General features: G+C 33.9%; 1 protein-coding gene across 6 annotated transcripts in view; it reads left to right on the top strand.

Moving 5' to 3' along the window:
• The window catches only part of LOC137634743 (ATP-binding cassette sub-family G member 1-like), a 397250-nt gene that overhangs the window by 191294 nt on the left and 186510 nt on the right, over positions 1–19446 (top strand). The window contains exon 1 of one of the 6 annotated variants that reach the window (XM_068367236.1): positions 15852–15943. The exons of 2 other annotated variants lie outside the window; for them this stretch is intronic. The gene's annotated coding sequence lies outside the window, so the exon portion shown is untranslated. Of the gene's footprint in view, positions 1–15851; positions 15944–15963; positions 16342–19446 lie in introns of those variants that run through there. 3 more of the 6 variants (XM_068367241.1, XM_068367240.1, XM_068367237.1) reach the window with 3 other exon arrangements.

Raw genomic sequence — 19446 nt, 5'->3', positions numbered from 1 at the left:
TTCTCGCCTTATTTCATCACATTCGAAGGTTCGTTGCTGAGGTCTTCAACTGTGATCCCTTACCTCACGTGCAAGGTCTTGGCTTCGTCTTGTCATCTCTTCGGGAAGTTAATTAAACAGTTCTTACTAATCTCATCTGATATTAATACTGCTTCCCGACTTCCACTTCCCCCTGAACTTTGGACATCTCCAGGAAATGGGGTGAATGAGATATATGACATACATTTTGATAATTTCTAGTCGGTAAAATCCATCTTATAAACTTTCTACTGAAATACAATATTCTATTATGATATGCATTTTGTCTCTTTTAATACAGTATTTTAAATCTTTCAACTCAGAATTTAATGAGGTCATCCAGGACTTTGTGCTCTACATTATATCCTCTTCAATTATTCCATTGTTTAGATGTTAAGTTCATGTTCTTGGAACCATCAAATGTCAAGTAGCGAGACACCCTCTTATCTGCTTATTTAGGTAAAGATCATATATATATATATATATATATATATATATATATATATATGTGTGTGTGTGTGTGTGTGTGTGTGTGTGTGTGGGTGTGTGTGTGTATATGTGTGTGTGAGACTGTATGTATGTATGTAAATTTGTGTGGAACCTAATGTGCTTATTATGTATAGTAAATCTCTCTCTCTCTCTCTCTCTCTCTCTCTCTCTCTCTCTCTCTCTCTCTCTCTCAAATTTGTAAAAGGATATACGTATTGAGGAATGAAAAATCAATAGTATGTTTCATATCTATGTGAGAAAGATTTTGCTACTGGATTTAATGAATAACGGAGAGGAATTGTATGCTACAGAACTGAGGTGTTTGAAATTTACTTTTTATATTAGTTTCGGTGACTAGAATATATATATATATATATATATATATATATATATATATATATATATATATATATATATATATGTGTGTGTGTGTGTGTGTGTGTGTGTGTATGTGCATGTGTGTACATACTGTATATACGCCTGCATTTACTCTTACGCGCACAGTTTTTGCATAATCAGGCTAAAAACTTGCAGAAGGTTAGCCATCGAAAGAATATTATCCGATGGAAAAAATAAACTCTGTTGTATCGTGACTCCTGGAGTGGCAGTGGCCCCTCCCAACGGAACACGAAAAGAGTAACGGTGACCTAGATTCATTTCAGTCTTAAATTTTGAGTTTCGGCCGATGCAGTAAAAGAAGAATATGTTTAATTGTCATACTGGTATTTGCAAGATATATTTAGCTATCAGTAGGACTTTCATAATGTTATATTCTAACACTGTGACCGTTGATTCTCTGTCATTTTCTGATTTTACTTAAATATTTTACCATGGGAAATACTTTTGTAGTTTGATAAATGTTTCTGTCTTCGTTTGGGTTTCGAAGACAATGATGCAATTTATGCCTATATATATATATCTTCTTGAATGAATTAATTTGCTTAGTATATTGTTTCACTTTTTTTACTTTGAATTTTTTTTTTATTGTATTTTAATTAGATGAATTTTAAGCATATATTACCCATCATCATTTATATTTCTCAACTTTTTCCTTTGTTCGTGTCTAATAACTTTACCTGAAATGAAAGATAGCTAGTGTTGCTTGCAACATTGATTAATTTTGTAAGATAACATATTGAAACGCACACACACACACACACACACATTATATATATATATATATATATATATATATATATATATATATATATATATATATATATATATCTCATCTTCTCCTCCTATGCCTGTTGACATAAATCGCCTCGGTTAGATTTCGCCAGTCGTCTCATTCATCATCTCCTACTTCGTGCTTCATAGTCCTCAGCCATGTAGGCCTGGATCTTCAAACTCTTCTAGTCCCTTATGGAGCCCAGCTGAACTTTTGGTGAACTAATATCTTTTGGGAAGTGCGAAGAGTACTGTGTGTGTGTGTGTGTGTATTATTCATTACTTCTTATAGCTTATATATTTTATTTATTTCCTTATTTCCTTTCCTCACTGGGTTATTTTCCCTTTTGGAGCCCTAGGGCTTTTAGCATCCTACTTTTCCAACTAGGGTTGTAGATTAGCAAGTAATAATATATATAGCCTACATGTGTGTGTGGGGGGGGGGATACCTTAACGTGGTGAAAGGATTTGTGTATCGTCATGATCAGCAAAGCTCTACTACTCAGGGCCACCCATACTAGGTTGGTTTGCAGTGAGCGATCAGACCACAGTCCCATGCAGTGACCAGCGTGGTGATGAAAACTGGCCAATTATAGACATGAATAAAACAACCCCGTCTCGGCCCCCAGTCCCCAGCAATTGCTCAAGGTGGTTGCCAGACAGGTTACACTGCAGTGGGTGCTATATCTCTGGAATAAAACAGACCACTTTTGTAAACTAAACCTTGCAACATCCAACATCAGAACCATGTCTAGGGAAAAATATTTTGCTGTGGTATTAGATGAGATAAAAGAAATAAATTGGGGTAATATACCGTTGAGTGAAATTAAAAGAAGTGCTAAATGTTATATAGTGTTAAAAGAGTTCCATATCTTCTGCTTCAGAGGACATGAAAGTAACAAAGAAAACACAGTAGGTTTTCCTATTAATGAAAATCTTGCAAATAACGTAGAAGAATTTCAAAGGTATACACCAACAATATCCCATACAGAGGAAGAATAGAAACTTTTTATGAAGATGGAGATATCCTTGAAAAAAAGGGACTTAATTTGCATTTGTGTTTTGTGATTTCAATGCTAAAGTAGGTTAAAAGAAGAGAGAAGAATCAGCAGTAGATAAATTGGGAATAGACACGAAAAATAACATAGGAGACATGCTTGTAGAATTTGCTGAAAGAAATAATTTTAAAATTAGGAACACTTTTTCTTTTTTATATAAAAAGGAACATAGAAAATGGACATGAAGAAGCCCATATGGATAAATGAAAAACGAAAAAGATTTTATTATCGGTAAAAAAGTTAATTTAATTAAAGATGTAGCAGTGGTAAACAAGTTAATACAAGCAGCCATAGAGTAGTGAGAAGTAAAATTTGTCTAGATCTAGGGAAAGAGAGAGAGAACAAACTAATTTTAAGAAAGAAAATAACCACTCCTGTAATATAAGAAAAATTTGATGAGTTTAGATTTGCAATACAAAATATGTAGGCCTACTCCCAGCCACATGATGCAATGGAAGCAAGTAAAGAAGAAATGAACAGTAATTTAACAAGATGTGCATTGAAATCTGCCCAAGAGATAGGTGGAAAAGTTTATTAGTAAGATTAAGGAAAACTATCAGAAACACCAATAGCCTAATAAAGAAAAAAAAAGATTGGAAATGAGGGTAAAATTCAAGAGATGAAGTAGAATTAGTAGAACTCTCTAAAACAATAAATAAACTTACAATCCAAGATATTCGTTAACACAATCCGACAAACATTGAGGAAACCCTAAAGAAAGTAATACTCAGCAATTTGATGACCAAAAGACTTGGAACAGGGTGCCAACAGATATTTGCTTTGTAGGATGAAAATGGAAATATCATCAAAAGAGATGAAGTGATAAGAATTGCCGAGGATTTATATTCAATAGTGATATAAGAAATAATTTTGCCAATAGACATAATGAAACACCTGAGCCAGTACCAAAAGTAACAATAGGAGAAGTAGATAAATAATTAAAAGACATCAAAAGAGGCAAAGCAGCATAAGAAGATGGTCTAACTTGACATAATAATAGATGGAGGAGATTTCATAGTAGTAAAACTCGCTAAACTTTACATAAAATGCCTTCAAGAATACTCTGTACCTACAGCTTGAAAAAAAAAATCATATACTAATTCACAAAAAGGAGACACAAAAGATCTGAAAAATTACCACCCACAATGTTTACTCTCAGTAATATATAGAATATTTGCAAAGATTATATTAGACCGGATAGAAAGACAGCTTGTCTTTAATCAACCAAGGGAGCAGGCAGGCTTTAGAAGCAGGTATTCAATAACTGATCACATCTATGTAATTAACCAGCTAATAGAAAAGTCAACAGAGTATGACAAACCACTTTGGCATTTATAAACTATGAGAAAGCTTTTAATTTTTTCAAAACTTCAACAGTAATGAAAGTCTTTCAAGGACAAGGAATAAATGAATCCTTTATTAGAAGACTTGAAGATATCTATACAGGAAGTACAGCCATCCTACAACTTCATAAATAGTGAGAAAATTCCTATTGAGAAAGGAATTAGACAGGGAGACCCTGGAATTATTAACATCATGGCTAGAAGAAGATTTTATGAATTTAGATTGGGGAACTGTAGGAATCAACTTTAATGGGGAATACTTTAACAACTTAAGATTTTCTGATAACATATTGCATAGTTCTATTTAATGACTCACGGGAGGAATTACAAAAGATCATGGAAGATTTGAATAGAGAATGCAGATATGTAGGACTGAAAATGAATACAAGTAAAGCTAAGATAATGTTCATATAAAATGTAGAGAGACACCAAATAAAGATTATGGACAAACCTCCAGAGGTTGTTGGTGAATATACGAGACGACCGAAATTAAAAGAAGGATATACATGGGATGAAGAGCTTTTGGAAAACAAAATAAGACTATGAAATGTAAAATGCCCATTTCTCTAAGAAAAAAAAAATATTTGATCAGATGGTCTTACCAGTATTAACCTATACATCAGAAACTTGAAGCCTTACTAAACCATTAATAATTTATTAAGTTAGTTCCAACTTAAAGAGCTATGGGAAGAATACTGATGGGAATAACACCAAGAGACAGGAAAAGAGCAACATGGATACGAGAGCAAACTAAAATAGAGGATATTATAACAACACGTAAACTAAGAAAAGGACCTGGGGAGCACATATAATGAGAATGACAGACAATGGCTTGACAAGCAGAAAAATGATGGATTGACGAGCTAAGAAAATTTGCGGGTATAGTCTGGTATAGAGATGATCATGATAATAATATATTTGATTATGTATATATATATATATATATATATATATATATATTTACATATATACATATATGTATATATATATGTATATTTACATATGCATATATATGCGTATATATATAATATATAATATATATACATACATACATATGTATATACAGTATATATATATATATATATGCATATGTGTGTGTACATACTGTATATATTTACACTGTATATACAATATATTTATAATTCCATATTCTTTTTTTCCGCTTGTAACCGGTAGTACCAGAAGAAGTCATCCTTGTGGTTTCTTAGTAATTAAAGATTGAGTTTGCTAGTCCCTCTCCTCAGCTATTAGTGGTATCTAATTACAACTCATAGGGTTTAGCAGCCCGGTGTTTTATCGGATTCTATTAGATCTAAACTTTGTTTGAATTAGAACTTCACTGCGTAATTCCTCGGCGAAAACCATTGGTCTTATATTGTTGAGTATATATATATATATATATATATACAGTATATATATATATATATATATATACTGTATTATTCGCTAAGCTACAACCCTCGTTGGAAAAGCACGATGCTATAAGCCCAAGGGCTCCAACAGGAAAAAATAGCCCAGTGAGGAAAGGAAATAAGGAAATAAATAAACGATATGAGAAATAACAATTAATAGAATATTTTAAAAACAGTAACAACTTCAAAACAGATATTTCATATATAAACTATAAAAAGACTTATGTCAGCTTGTTCAACATAAAAACATTCGCTGCTAGTTAGAACTTTTGAAGCTCTACCGATTCAACAACTCGATTAGGAAGATCATTCCGCAATTTGGTCACAACTGGAATAAAACTCCTAGAATACTGTGTAGTATTGTGCGTCATGGTGGAGAAGACCTGACTATTAAAATTGACTGCATGCCTAGTATTACGAACATGATGGAACTGTCCGGGAAGATCTGAATGTAAAGGATGATCAGAATTATGAAAAATCTTATGCAACATACATAACGAGCTAATTGAACGACGGTGCCAGAGATTAATATTTAAATCAGGAATAAGAATTATAATAGACCGTAAGTTTCTGTCCAACAAATTAAGATAAGAATCAGCAGCTGAAGACCAGACAGGAGTACAATACTTGAAACAAGGTAGAATGAAAGAATTAGAGCATTTCTTCATAATAGATTGATCATCGAAAATCTTAAAAGACTTTCTCAATAAGCCAATTTTTTGTGGAATTGAAGAAGAAGCAGACCTAATTTGTTTTTAAATCACACACACACACACACACACACACATATATATATATATATATATATACTGTATATATGTATGTATGTATGTATGTATGCATATATATATAAATATATATATATATATGTATATATATAAATATACAATATATATACCTATATATATTTGTGTGTTTGGGTGCATATATATATGTATATATATATATATATATATATATACTTGCAATGCACCTTGAGAGTGACAGATATACATAATGTAAAAGGAGAGCTTGACTGCATCATGCAACCCTAACGTCGATCTTGATCAATAAACGGCGTTGTGTCTCCTGTGTTATTTATTAAAGTTCATATTCGAGGACGAATGCATATGTGGCATTATCGGGTAAATCTTGCCATCATTCAAATATTTCTAAAGTTTTCAGTTTTTTTGCACTGCAAAATAGAAATTTTCATGCACCATGACATAATAAGCTTTCAGAGTTTCTGAACGAAGAATTTAGGTAGAGTTCTTTGCATGTGAAAGAGCGTCAAGGTTTTTTTTAGCGCTGGTCGTATTCCCTGGATTATATAAGAAGTTTTTATGGTTCTTGATTAAGTATCGAGCTAGGGAAAATGTAGTGTCAGTGAGGTCTAAATATAGTGTGGAATTTGACACTCACCATAGGGAATGATGCTCTTGTTTCAAGATTGAAATGAAGTTTTCATAATACATGATCAACTCTAGACTTCTGCTTGAACACTTGCAATACTAAAGATTGATTCATCTGTCCTGTTTTGTAACGGAAATGAGTATTTTCTATTATATCCTTCAGCATTACTCTCCTTCGCAGAGTGATCCTTCTGACTTCTAGTTGAGAGCCTTTTCATTAGAAATGTTTTATTCATGTAAATATTTTAAGAGAAACAGTTTTCCCACCAATATATTTTTCAAACTTCCTAATAGATTATCATGACAGGAATGATCCGACTATAAAGATACGAACAGATCCTAAACAAGAATTCTATGTAAGTTTTCTTTTTCTACTTTAGACACAAATTTTGCGAAAATCATCCAACACGATTTTCGCAGTTAGATGTAAAATTAATCCCTAAGAATCCTATCACAATTGGCTTCCTCTTTCATTCCGAAGATCGATTAAGTCTTTTTATGTCCTCTGGTGTAGTCTATAGATATATTTGCCCTAAGTATAAATCTGGAACCTCTGTGGGATCTGGCAAGAGGTTGTTGAAGGTCAGAATTAATTCTCATAGAGGTGTGAACTTTCTAACATGTTGCAGAATATCCAGCCGATAACACTCTTAATCTTGCTAAACTGTCTAACAGCAAAGATTTTATCATTCTGCTTCAAGTATCAAATTACAATGATCTGCCCATGCGTGGGTCTATGATGATTAAATGGTTTGTTCCGACTTTAAACACTCAAGCATCTGCCATTGATCTGTAGTTGTCATAACTATCTTCGTTTTGCTTTGATTCCGTTGATGACATTCGGTTCTTCATTATGGCTAATTTTTATTGTTTTATATTACTTTGAATAAGTTTTAGACTTTCTTATTGTAGTATATAATCTTTCTATTTGTTACCCTGGAAAATTTCATTTTAGAAACAGCTACTTTCCATATTCCATATTTCAAAATGTATATTAGTGGCTGTCGCTACCTTCACTATATATATATATATATATATATATACATATATACATATATATATATATATATATATATATATATATATATATATATATATATATTGTGTTTATCTTTGTGTGTAGGTGGGTATAGATATGTTTAGAGCATATATATCTCGTTTGTATTTATACAATCAAACTCCCATTCACATTCTATGCCTCCACAAAAGCATCAAAGTAAACCATATATTGTAAAACTTTTACTATCCATTTTTCATTTCTGTCGAATTGTTCCCCTTACATACATTTCTTCGCTACCATGCTATTTCTCAAGAGTTATCCACCTGTTGTTAATTTAAACACTAATCATTCATTCCTCTTTTTCTCGAATATATTAAGTTATTAAATTCATCGTATTTTGTCAACCTTCTGTACTTCATATACTGTATATTGTGCAAACTATTCATCTGAACAACTCCCATTTTCATTCGGTTACATTTAACAGTCACTTGATACTTTACATCCGACCATCATTTACAGCGCTATCATCGGAATACCCTTTTATACGATTAGAACCTCTGTTTTCTGACATGAACTATAATTGGCATCTATCTACTTTAACGAATTGTAATTAGCTTCTGAGGTATTATTATTATTATTATTATTTATTATTATTATTATTATTATTATTAATTTTATAAGCCTCTAGTGGTGAAGGAGCTACCCAGCGACAACTGTAGTGTGTGAAACGTATGACTCATATGCATTAGTATCATTACACATCATGAAAAATGCTTTCATGCATTCACACACGTATAAAGAGTTATATTTGTTTTATACACAGGATATTTCCTTCCTCGTTAGAGTGATCAAATTACATGCTCTAGTTTCACGGGCCATGACTTCAAAGTTGAACATTCATCGCAACCTCATTTCTGTCGCCTCTCCTTGCTTAACATTAAAAGTCGAGTCACTTTCACATTGCTCTTTAATGTGAAATTCGCATTTTTTCCTCTCGAATGGCATTCTCTTTTGTCCACCTTTTCCGTAGCTGACTGAAGTGAGAGCTGCTGAAATGATGCGCAATTTAGATGAAAGGAAATGGCTGTTGTAAATTTATCCTGAGAGAGAGAGAGAGAGAGAGAGAGAGAGAGAGAGAGAGAGAGTGCTCGAAGGAAATTTGAAATGCAGAACGTTATTTTCAGAATTGGCATCATAGCGCTTCCGCTTTTATGGCCTCGCAGAAATATAACATTTCAAATTGAAATCGAATATCGTTGACAGCCTGTATTATAGTCAGTCCAACTAATTGCCCGGTCAGCTAAAGAATAAATGTATGTTAAAAGGAGAAGTTTATTAAAGTAATTACGTATTTTGTGATATTTATCAACACTAAATCAGAAAGAATTAAAGCTGAGTATATGTGTAGCCACGCATTGTATAGCATTGATGATTACCGTTAATCTACTTTAACGAATTGTGATTAACTTCTCAGATATTATTATTATTATTATTATTATTATTATTATTATTATTATTATTATTATTATTATTATTATTATTTAACCCTTAATTAGTGGTGAAGGATCTCTCCAGCAACAACGAAGAGTGCAGAACGCATCACTGATAAGCATTAGTATCATTACAGGTCATGAAAATACTTTCTTGCATTCACACGCATATAAAGAGTTGGCAAATTGTTGTGACGAAAGGTGGGAATATATCGAAGAAGAGAGTAGTATTGGCTGATAGCTAATGTCATAACTAAGTTACGTAGGTGTACGTATTTGCGAATGATGTAAAAGAGGGCGACTGTGGATGAACTTTGAAATAATTTTCATCTCGATGGCCATATTTAATTCTTGCTGCACAATTCTTAAACGCTTCTCTTTTAAAAAGAAAAGTATTACCTAGGGTCCTTTATCCTTCCTCTGCTATTTCATTAAGCAGGTTTGGAGAGAGAACTCAACCCAATTATTAGGGAACGATAAATAATTTTGCATATGTCGGTCATTATACGGGGACTACATGATTAATTGCCCCAATTGCTAGAACTAGAAATAGCTTCCCGGCTGATATATCAGTTCGACTATTTATATCGCTCCAGTTTGGTTCCATGAATTCGATATAGAATTAACTTCAAACGAAAAGAGACGTTGTTTTGATCTCATATAAACGTGCAACATAACGACGGTTTATTAATTTTATTATTTTTTCTTATATACATATTTTTTTTTTTTTGTTTATAACACATATAACTTTTATCCGATTATAACTTTTCTTAAGGTAGCCTCATGGGGAAAATTGCAAGTGATATAAACTAAAATAGATTTATATTGGGTTCCAAAAAACTGTTTTTATGCTTGACACTTAATGCACTGTTGAGTGCTTTCATACATGTCACAATCCATAAACCACTGTATTGTAGAGCGAACGTTCGTGGTACGGTCGGTATTTTGATACCCCCTTTCCACTTGAGTTCTTGAGTTAATTGTAAGTTTGTATCATCTCATAATCTTTAAAGGAAATCATGAAGGAAAATTATTGGCTACAAGAAATTGAAAAGTCATAAAATTTCCATACATGAAAAGCGCAAGTATATGTGAAATTTGTTTACATCAAGAAAGGGTCATTCGATTTTGAAATAAATTCTGATAAAGGGAGCGGAGATTTTTTCTTTTAATAGGGGGCTAATAAACGTATATTAAATTTCGAAACATTTATGACAAAGGTTTAAAAGTTGAGGAAATAGTATGCAGGTGACTTAATCTACTTATATGTTAAACCAAACCAAAACTTAAATGAATCGGCTTGAATGGTCTATTAAAATATTTGGAAAATATTTGTGTAGAGGTAACCACTCACGAGCGCATCAAAACGGCCACATTGAAAATATATCACTTGTCTAAATTTTAATCTCTGGCGTCGTCGTTCAGTTAGTTCATTATGCATGTTGCATAAGATTTTTCATAATTTTGAACGCCGTTTGCATTCCGATCTTCCTAGACTATATCATCCTGTATATAATACTAGGCTTTCATTTAACTCTTAACAGTCATTCCTTCTCCAACATAGAGCTCCAGAAGTTTCATTCCAGCTGTGACCAAGTTGTGGAATTATCTTCTTAATCAGGCAGTTGAATCATTAGAACGTCAGAAGTTCAAACTTGCAGCGAATGTTTTTAAGTTGAACAGGCTGACATAAGTCTCTCTTCATTGATTATATATGACAGATCTGTTCTAACGTTGTTATTGATCTTAAGATATATTGTATTCATTATTCGTTACTTCATAGAGTTTAGTTATTTCCTTATTTCATTTCCTCACTGGGCTATTTTTCCCTGTTGAAGTCCTTGCTCTTCTATCATCCTGCTTTGCCAACTTGGGTTGTGGCTTGGTTAGTTTTATATATATATATATATATATATATATATATTATATATATATATATATACATATATATATATACAGTATATATATATATATATATATATATATATATATATATATATATGTAGGTTAGTAGTTTACCTAATAATAATAATAATAATAATAATAATAATAATAATAATAATAATAATAATAATAATAATAGTAATGTTAGCCATGAAGAGAGAGATGTATATTTTCGATAAAAGTGAAGAAATGGTCATGAAAATTAAAGTATTGATATTCCCTAAAATAGATGGTAAATAGGTAGTGGGAATGCTAAGAACAGGTTGAAGTGGTTTAAAATGAATGCGAAAATGTACACCTGAATATTAGATTGGTATATATGAATAAAATATTCAATAAAAAAAAGTATGTTTAAATTTGGCACCAGATCTTCCTGCAGTATATTATATATATATATATATATATATATATATATGTATGTATGTATATATGTATATATCTATGTATATATATGTATATATATAATATATATATATGCATATATCTATGTATATATATGTATATATATATATATGTATATATATATTTAATTATATATATATATATATATATATATATATATATATATATATATATATCTATCTATAAAAGGTTATTTAGCACCTTAAACTTTTACATGTAATGTTATTTAGATATCTGACTAACAGCGAATAAAAAGTTTACATATATGTGAAAATCCATGAAGTTAGTTGGACTAGTTTCCAAAATAACGAAAGTAAAGTTTCACATAAATGCAGATATTATGTTCAAAATCACAATTTTCAGAGTACGAGTTAGGCAAAGGGACGTTTCTAGACAACTCGAAATCAATCTGTCAATATATACTTTGTGCAACGATCGTCTAAGATTTTATCATTGTAAATTACAAGGAAAAATTAAGGCGCGTGTCGGATAGCGCCAAGCAAGAACTTGCATCACGACATAGTGACGTAAATGTAGTTTCTTTCGAAGGCTGGACTTTGCTTATTTTTCTTTCAGGTTCTTTGTACCGTATGATTTTGTCTGTGTGTAAGCTTGAAGTCCGGCTTGATTCCTGAATAGATTTTAGCATGTATTTAGAGGTTGTTAACGCTTAGCTATATTATTCTTTACTTAATCAAAAGTAGACAGCAAACACCATCTTTTGAGAATCAGGACAACTAACCAGTTCGTGATATTCAAAAGTCATGGGAAAGATTGTTTATAAAAAAAGACACAGGAAAGGTGCCTCAAGGTGATCAAGCTGACGTGTTCGGACGGATAAGTCAAACCCGGCAGGCGGTACAAAACAGGGTGGTTGTCAAGGGTGGGGCGAGGGTTCCAGTGTTGTTCCATGACAGCAGTCTTATCGGTGTAATGTAAGTAACTGTTAAACACAAGTATGTTTTTAACGGAATTAGGATATTTCTGTACATGCTCTTTCTTACTGATCGGATGAAAAATCATCATCTCCTACGCCTATTGACGCAAAGGGCCTCGATTAGATTTCTCCAGTCGTCTCTGTCTTGAGCTTTTAATTCAATAATCCATATATCGCGCTTAATAGTCCTAAGCCATGTAGGCCTGGGTCTTCCAATTCTTCTAGTGTCTTGTGGAGCCCAGTTAAACGTTTGGTGAACTAATATCTCTCTCTCTCTCTCTCTCTCTCTCTCTCTCTCTCTCTCTCTCTCTCTCTCTCTCTCTCTCTCTCTTTATTTTTTTTTCATTTTTTTTTATTTGATGAAAGATCATACTGGAAAGTTATATTTGTCATCATATAGGGATGTTAAATGTTGAGAAGGGAACGAGGTGATCAGTGTTCGTTGTTTCAGGGAATAGAGAGTATTGACATATGCATGTATGATGAGAAGAGGAAGGAGTGAAATGAATATGCAGTTTTGTTGTATCCGGGTACTACCCTGATACATTTGAATCCTTTTATGTTTCTGCCCGTGTTAATTCGTACCATTTCGTTGAATAAGATGTGAATTATTCAACATTTTGTTCTTGATTACTGTTCACGAGTCTTTGTGGGTTTCAGGTATCATTTGATAGCATTGATATTATAAAAAGATAAATATTTCACAATGAAATAAATAATAATGGTGGGATGAGCAGATTATTGACAATTTTATTTCAATGTAACCCAGATTTAAGATATTATTATTATTATTATTATTATTATTATTATTATTATTATTATTTGCTAAGCTACATCCCTAGTTGGAAAAGCAGAATGTTATAAGCCCAGGGGCTCCAACAGGGAAAATAGCCTACTGCGGAAAGGATAAAAAAAATAAAATACTTTAAGAACAGTAACATTAAAAAATATATGTATATAAACTATGAAAACTTGAACAAAACAAGACGAAGAGAAATAGGATAGAATAGTGTGCCCGGGTGTACCTTCAAGCAAGAGAACTCTAACCCAAGACAGTGGAAGACCATAATACAGAGGCTATGGCACTACCCAAGACTAGAGAACAATGGTTTGATTTTGGAGTGCCCTTCTCCTAGAGTTGTTTACCACAGCTAAATAGTCCCTTCTACCCTTACCAAGAGGAAAGTGGCCACTGAACAATTATAGTGCAGTAACCCCTTAGGTGAAGAAGAATTGTTTGGTAAATTCAGTGTTGTCAGGTGTGTGAGGACGGAGGAGAATATGTAAGAACATGCCAGACTTTTCGGTGTGTGTGTGTAGGCAAATGAAAAATGAACCGTAACCAGAGAGAAGGATCCAATGTAGTAATACATTGGATTCCTCTCTCTGGTTACGGTTTGGCCAGTCAAAGGACCCCATAACTCTCTAGCGGTAGTATCTCAACGGGTGGTTGGTGTAAACAAAACTAAGAGAAGATAAATGTGATAGAATACTACTAAAAATTGAAGATACTCTAAGAATGAAAGAATCCTCTCATGTCACGTGTCAGATTTTATTTTTATATACTCGCTGAACTTAATTCGCCAGGTAATTTTTTTTTAATTACGTGTATAACCTTTAATCATATTCGCAAGTGTTCAGTCTTCTGAATTTCTCATTCCGTATTAGTTAGCGTTATTAAGAGAGAAACACAAAGAGCGTGAACCAAAACATTTCTTCCGTGAAGCAGGATGTGAGGTTTGAACAACACAACTTTAATCGTTATTTCCTATTTTTGGGTTTTGGAACGAAGGTTCAGAGGGTGCGGAAGAGAACAACTGTTATTTTTCTTCCGTCTCCAGAAATTTCTTATGCCTCCCTCTCTCTCTCTCTCTCTCTCTCTCTCTCTCTCTCTCTCTCTCTCTCTCTCTCTCTCTCTCTCTCACCTCATCTCGAAAATGATATTACTCTCCCTCATCTTCGTTACTTATTCCATCTCTAAATTAATATTTTTCTATAATATATTTTTCCCCTCCTCATCTCGAAAATAATATTATTACTGTCCCTCATCTTCGTTCCTTATTCCATCTCTAAAATAATATTTTTTAATACTCTCTCTCTCTCTCTCTCTCTCTCTCTCTCTCTCTCTCTCTCTCTCTCTCTCTCTCTCTCTCTCTCTCTCTCTCTCTCTCTCTCATATGCTGGTGAATTGATTATGTATTTTAAATTGAAAACAAAACTTCCTTCCTTCTGCATATGATCCATCCGCCCACACCAGATGGCAGCATCAACTATACTACAAAAGCATGAACATGAATAGAAGCTGCTGGTGTTTGCCAACATCAAAGTCTCAGTCCTCCCATGCACCGTTATTCTTCTCGGCATCCGCCCTTAAAGAAGAAGAAGAAGAAGAAGAGAGGCTTGGGAGGGGAAGGTCTTGCGGCGTCGTGTTGATTCTGCTGTCTTTGCAACCTCTCACCCACAGCCTCTCATCTCGATCCCCTTTTGAAACGGGCATATCAGCGATTACACAACCTTTGTCCACTGTTTGTTGACAGTTTGTAAACATCTCCCGACTGGGAGCAATAGCCGAGGCTATGGGAAACATTGGTTGGGAGGCGATATGTTGCATCGATGCATAACTTATGCTCTTACTTAATCTCCTTGCCATGTTCTAGTTCTTTAAGCCTAATTCTCTCAAGATTCACTGCTTTTGCAGAGAAAGAGCTGGTGGTGTCAAAGGTAGTGCATACAAGCATTTGTTGATTTTTGCAACTTGTCAGTCTGGCCGAGTTAAGTGCAAGGTTCCTTCTTCGCTCGGTGCAAGTGTACTCACGGGGCCAGAGTTGAGAGAGAGAATGACTCTGTGTTTGCCTCGCTGGCAGAGAAAACTCGCCTTAGAACGTTTAGATAATTGGGGTGGGAATGGGTTGTCGCCAGCTCATACGAGAACGCCCGGATGAGAACGTGTTATCCACACGCATGCGTCAGGCCATTGGTGGCCCGTTAGGGCGGAAATACTCCATGAAATGCCGGACCTTGAGCTTTACGGAGCTTGCGAGAACCTAGCTTGTGCGGCTAAGGATGAGACTGGGACACCACTGGCAAGGAAACATCACCCTTACGGCTTTCTGTGGAGTTACGAAGTCTCGTAAGGGTGAAGAAAGCGTCTTTCCGCTATGGGAAATGGAGCCTTAGCGTCCGCCACTGCTGTGTGGTCGATCACAGCTGAGCGCTGCTGACGGTCCGCCAGTCGAGCTTGGAACAGTGTGGTGAACGCGCGCGGGTCCGTCTTTGCCAACCAACAATGGTGAGTCTTGTCCTTTAGTACCATACTGTCACCTGTCCTCATCTCATCCCCGAAGCAATTGCAATGTTCGATTGACGCCTTTGTTCTTACGGCATGTAAACATTACGCCGCTGAACGTTGTTGACACTGGCAGACGTTTTTGACAATCAGCTGATCGCTAAACAGAGAGAGAAGTGTCAGAGAGCCAGCGGCAGCAGCAGTAGCCAGCTTGTGGCCGGGAAGTTGTGTGTGTGTATGTGAGTGGTGCAGAGCAACGAGGAAAAGGGACCAGCGCGCCTGCGACCAAAGATTTTGGAAAACAAAGAACCTCACCGACTCTTGAGACCATTACTGTGATAAATGTGTGTACGAGTTATGATAAGGGATTTGTTTAAAAAGGGCTTTATCCCAGCCACACGGTAAGGAGTCCATATTGCTTCTGTTCTCTACACCTTCCTCCCCCCCCTCTCCCGATTCCCTCGACAGGAAGCCTTCTTTCCCCTAACCTGCCATCCTCCCCTACCCCTCTTTTCCGATCACGCGCAGGGAACAGCATCGCCGCGACCCAAAATCAGGTCATCTTCCATGTCAGTGTTTTGTTATTAATTCTGCTCCAAAATTCTCTCTCTTTCTCTCTCTCTCTCTCTCTCTCTCTCTCTCTCTCTCTCTCTCTCTCTCTCTCTGGGGTTTAGCCCCCCTTTCCCCATGCATCCTTAGCCCCTCCCCCCACCCACCTCTTTTCACCATTCATAAAATCATCTAAGTGCAAATGCATGTCTAGAGGCGGAATGAATCTTCTGCTCATGATGCTCATTAATAAAAAAAAAACGTGGAGTTTTCAATGACATTATATATATAAATTAAAAAAAGGACTATTATACTGGTCCATTCAATGTCTGTCTGTCTGTTTGTGTCTGTGCGAGTGTGCAAGATAATCGATGACGAGAGCGTTGACCAAAATGTTACGCGAGATGCTTTGAATTGCCAGTTTTCTTTTCTGTGAATGTGAGTAAAAAGTATACGGGAGCTGAATGAAGCTGCCATTTTCATGTTATAGGGAAATTATCTTAGCGCTGCGTCGGCAAAGCTTAAATTCCGTCTTTGTATCTCAGTGTGACAGATGCTACAAAGGTAGTCATGTTAAATACTCTGGTAAATCAAGCATATTTGTTCATAGTTTTCGATTAGCGATTGCCTTACGTGTCTCTTAAGTGTTTTTTTATTTTTATTCTCTTAATGCTTCGATAACAGTCTCATGGCTTCCAGTATGGAAGCTTCGCAGATCGTAACGAGACAAAGTCGCAACGCAATATCGGGGCACATCTTAAAGAGAATGCACTAGAATGGATGCAGAGAGGAAGTGGATTTTTTAAGGTTCACATTCACGCACATGCGAATACACTTGCTCTCTCTCTCTCACATTTACATCTCTCAAGTTGGAGATTCATTTTTTTCATCTTCTAATATAGATAACAACAGTTCTATTCCTTTTGAAGTGAAGACTTGTTTGATGAGATTGCAAGAACTATAAATGTCGTAATTTTTGGCTGGTTTAAAAATATCAAAGGTTTTTCAGCTTTATTGATGGCATGAAGAAATACGCTGCTCTGAAGTTGTACTCATCTGTGCGTAATTAGTAGTTCAATAAACATTTACGGCTCACATGGGGTCAAGTGACTTGTCTATAAAGGTCATTGGTTTTTATTTTTATTGTATCTAGAACTTGAACAGTTTTCGGTTTTTGTTCCCCCTTTGAATTTGAGATTCTGTATTTCATTGCATGTAACTAATTTCGCAACGAAAAATTCCACTGTTACATATATATATATATATATATATATATATATATATATACATATACATACATACATATATATGTATATATATATATATATATATATATATATATATACACACACGCATATACTGTATATATATACATTTATATGTGTGTAAATATACTGTATATATATACATTTATGTGTGTATATATATATATATATATATATATATATATATATATATAATCTGATGGTTTTATTTATGTGGAAAAAAGTTTAAGGTACTCCCCTGTAATATCTTGACATAAATATACACGTCCTCTCAAGTTCTGGGTATAGGCTATGTGTACAAATACAAATGTGGCAGTGAACATCCATAGAGTTTCATCCCTCAATACCCTCCCAGCCTGCTTTCCTTATTTGAAAATATTATGATTGGTATATGTTTCTCAATGAACGCTTGGAAGTATGACTTAAAAATGAGATTTGGTATACATTAAATCGTGGCTAAATCTTTAGGTTTTATTGCATAATCAAATTTTGGGGACTTCATTTGTATTTCCTTAAGGCATATATGGTAATGGCTCTGATTTAATCTTTTTTCTAGACATTAGCTTTGATAAAATATGTTATCATTATTAACATCGGGGTTTCTACTGATCATGTTTTTTGTATATGTTAACTTTCTGTTATTATCTGATAAACCTGAGAAATTTCATTGCAAATAGAAAATAATTCATCCGTTTACATACTTGGGTAATTATCAACTCTTCTGCATTTGAAAAAAGAAACCTTGTGGATTTTATTGAATATTTTAATTTCTTCTTTTGATTTATTATTATTATTATTATTATTATTATTATTATTATTATTATTTATATGTTTATATTAACCTAAACAAAATGCTATTGAATTACTATGCTTGTTTCTTCAACTTAAAATAGTATGTGCGAAAATACTTAAAACATGATTAAGAAAGCAAAGAGTAGTGAAGTACAGGCGAAAGAATATAAAAGCAAATACGTATCGATTTAAAGACTTGAAAATTGATCTACTGAATATATACATGAAGGCAAAGAGACATTAGCAGCTGCATTATTTTGGAGTATTTCCAAGTGTTCAAAAATTCACTTTTGCTTTCAATGATAATGCATTTATTATTATTATTTTTATTATTAGTATTATTATTATTATTATTATTATTATTATTATTATTATTATATCGATACTTTTATGTTCATGCTCTTTAATATGGATGAGTATTGAACGGAAATAAAGCAGTATTCAACATGCTATGGGAAATTCTTATTGTTTTGATGTGGTCTTGCCATCGTAGATGAAACGACGCAGAGGACACAAGGTTGCCACGATTGCTCATAATGTGATTAGCTTGCGCGGCTCGATGGCTATCTACCCAATTTGGTATATATCAGAGGTGCGACCTTCGTTAACCGAATCCGATCCCGGTGCTACCAGGAACACAATATTTGGGTATAGGCTCGTTTACCGACCAATAGGGGCATCGTTGGATTTGTTTATTTATATACATTTTTCTTTTTTGTTAATATATTATTTATAAGTATGCTTTTTCTCGTTGTAAATAGTGCTCGCTTTATTTGGGTTAAAAAATTTGAAAATTTAAACTGCTTCAATTCATGATGTTGGTTGCGCTTTGGTAGGAACACAATACAGCTTTTATTTTTTTTTCTTAAAAAGTTGATAGATATAGTCTTTTCAGAATTT

Source organism: Palaemon carinicauda, chromosome 45, assembly GCF_036898095.1.
Source record: "Palaemon carinicauda isolate YSFRI2023 chromosome 45, ASM3689809v2, whole genome shotgun sequence".
Taxonomy (NCBI): Eukaryota; Metazoa; Arthropoda; class Malacostraca; order Decapoda; family Palaemonidae; genus Palaemon; species Palaemon carinicauda.
This window is presented reverse-complemented; position numbering and strand designations above follow the sequence as displayed.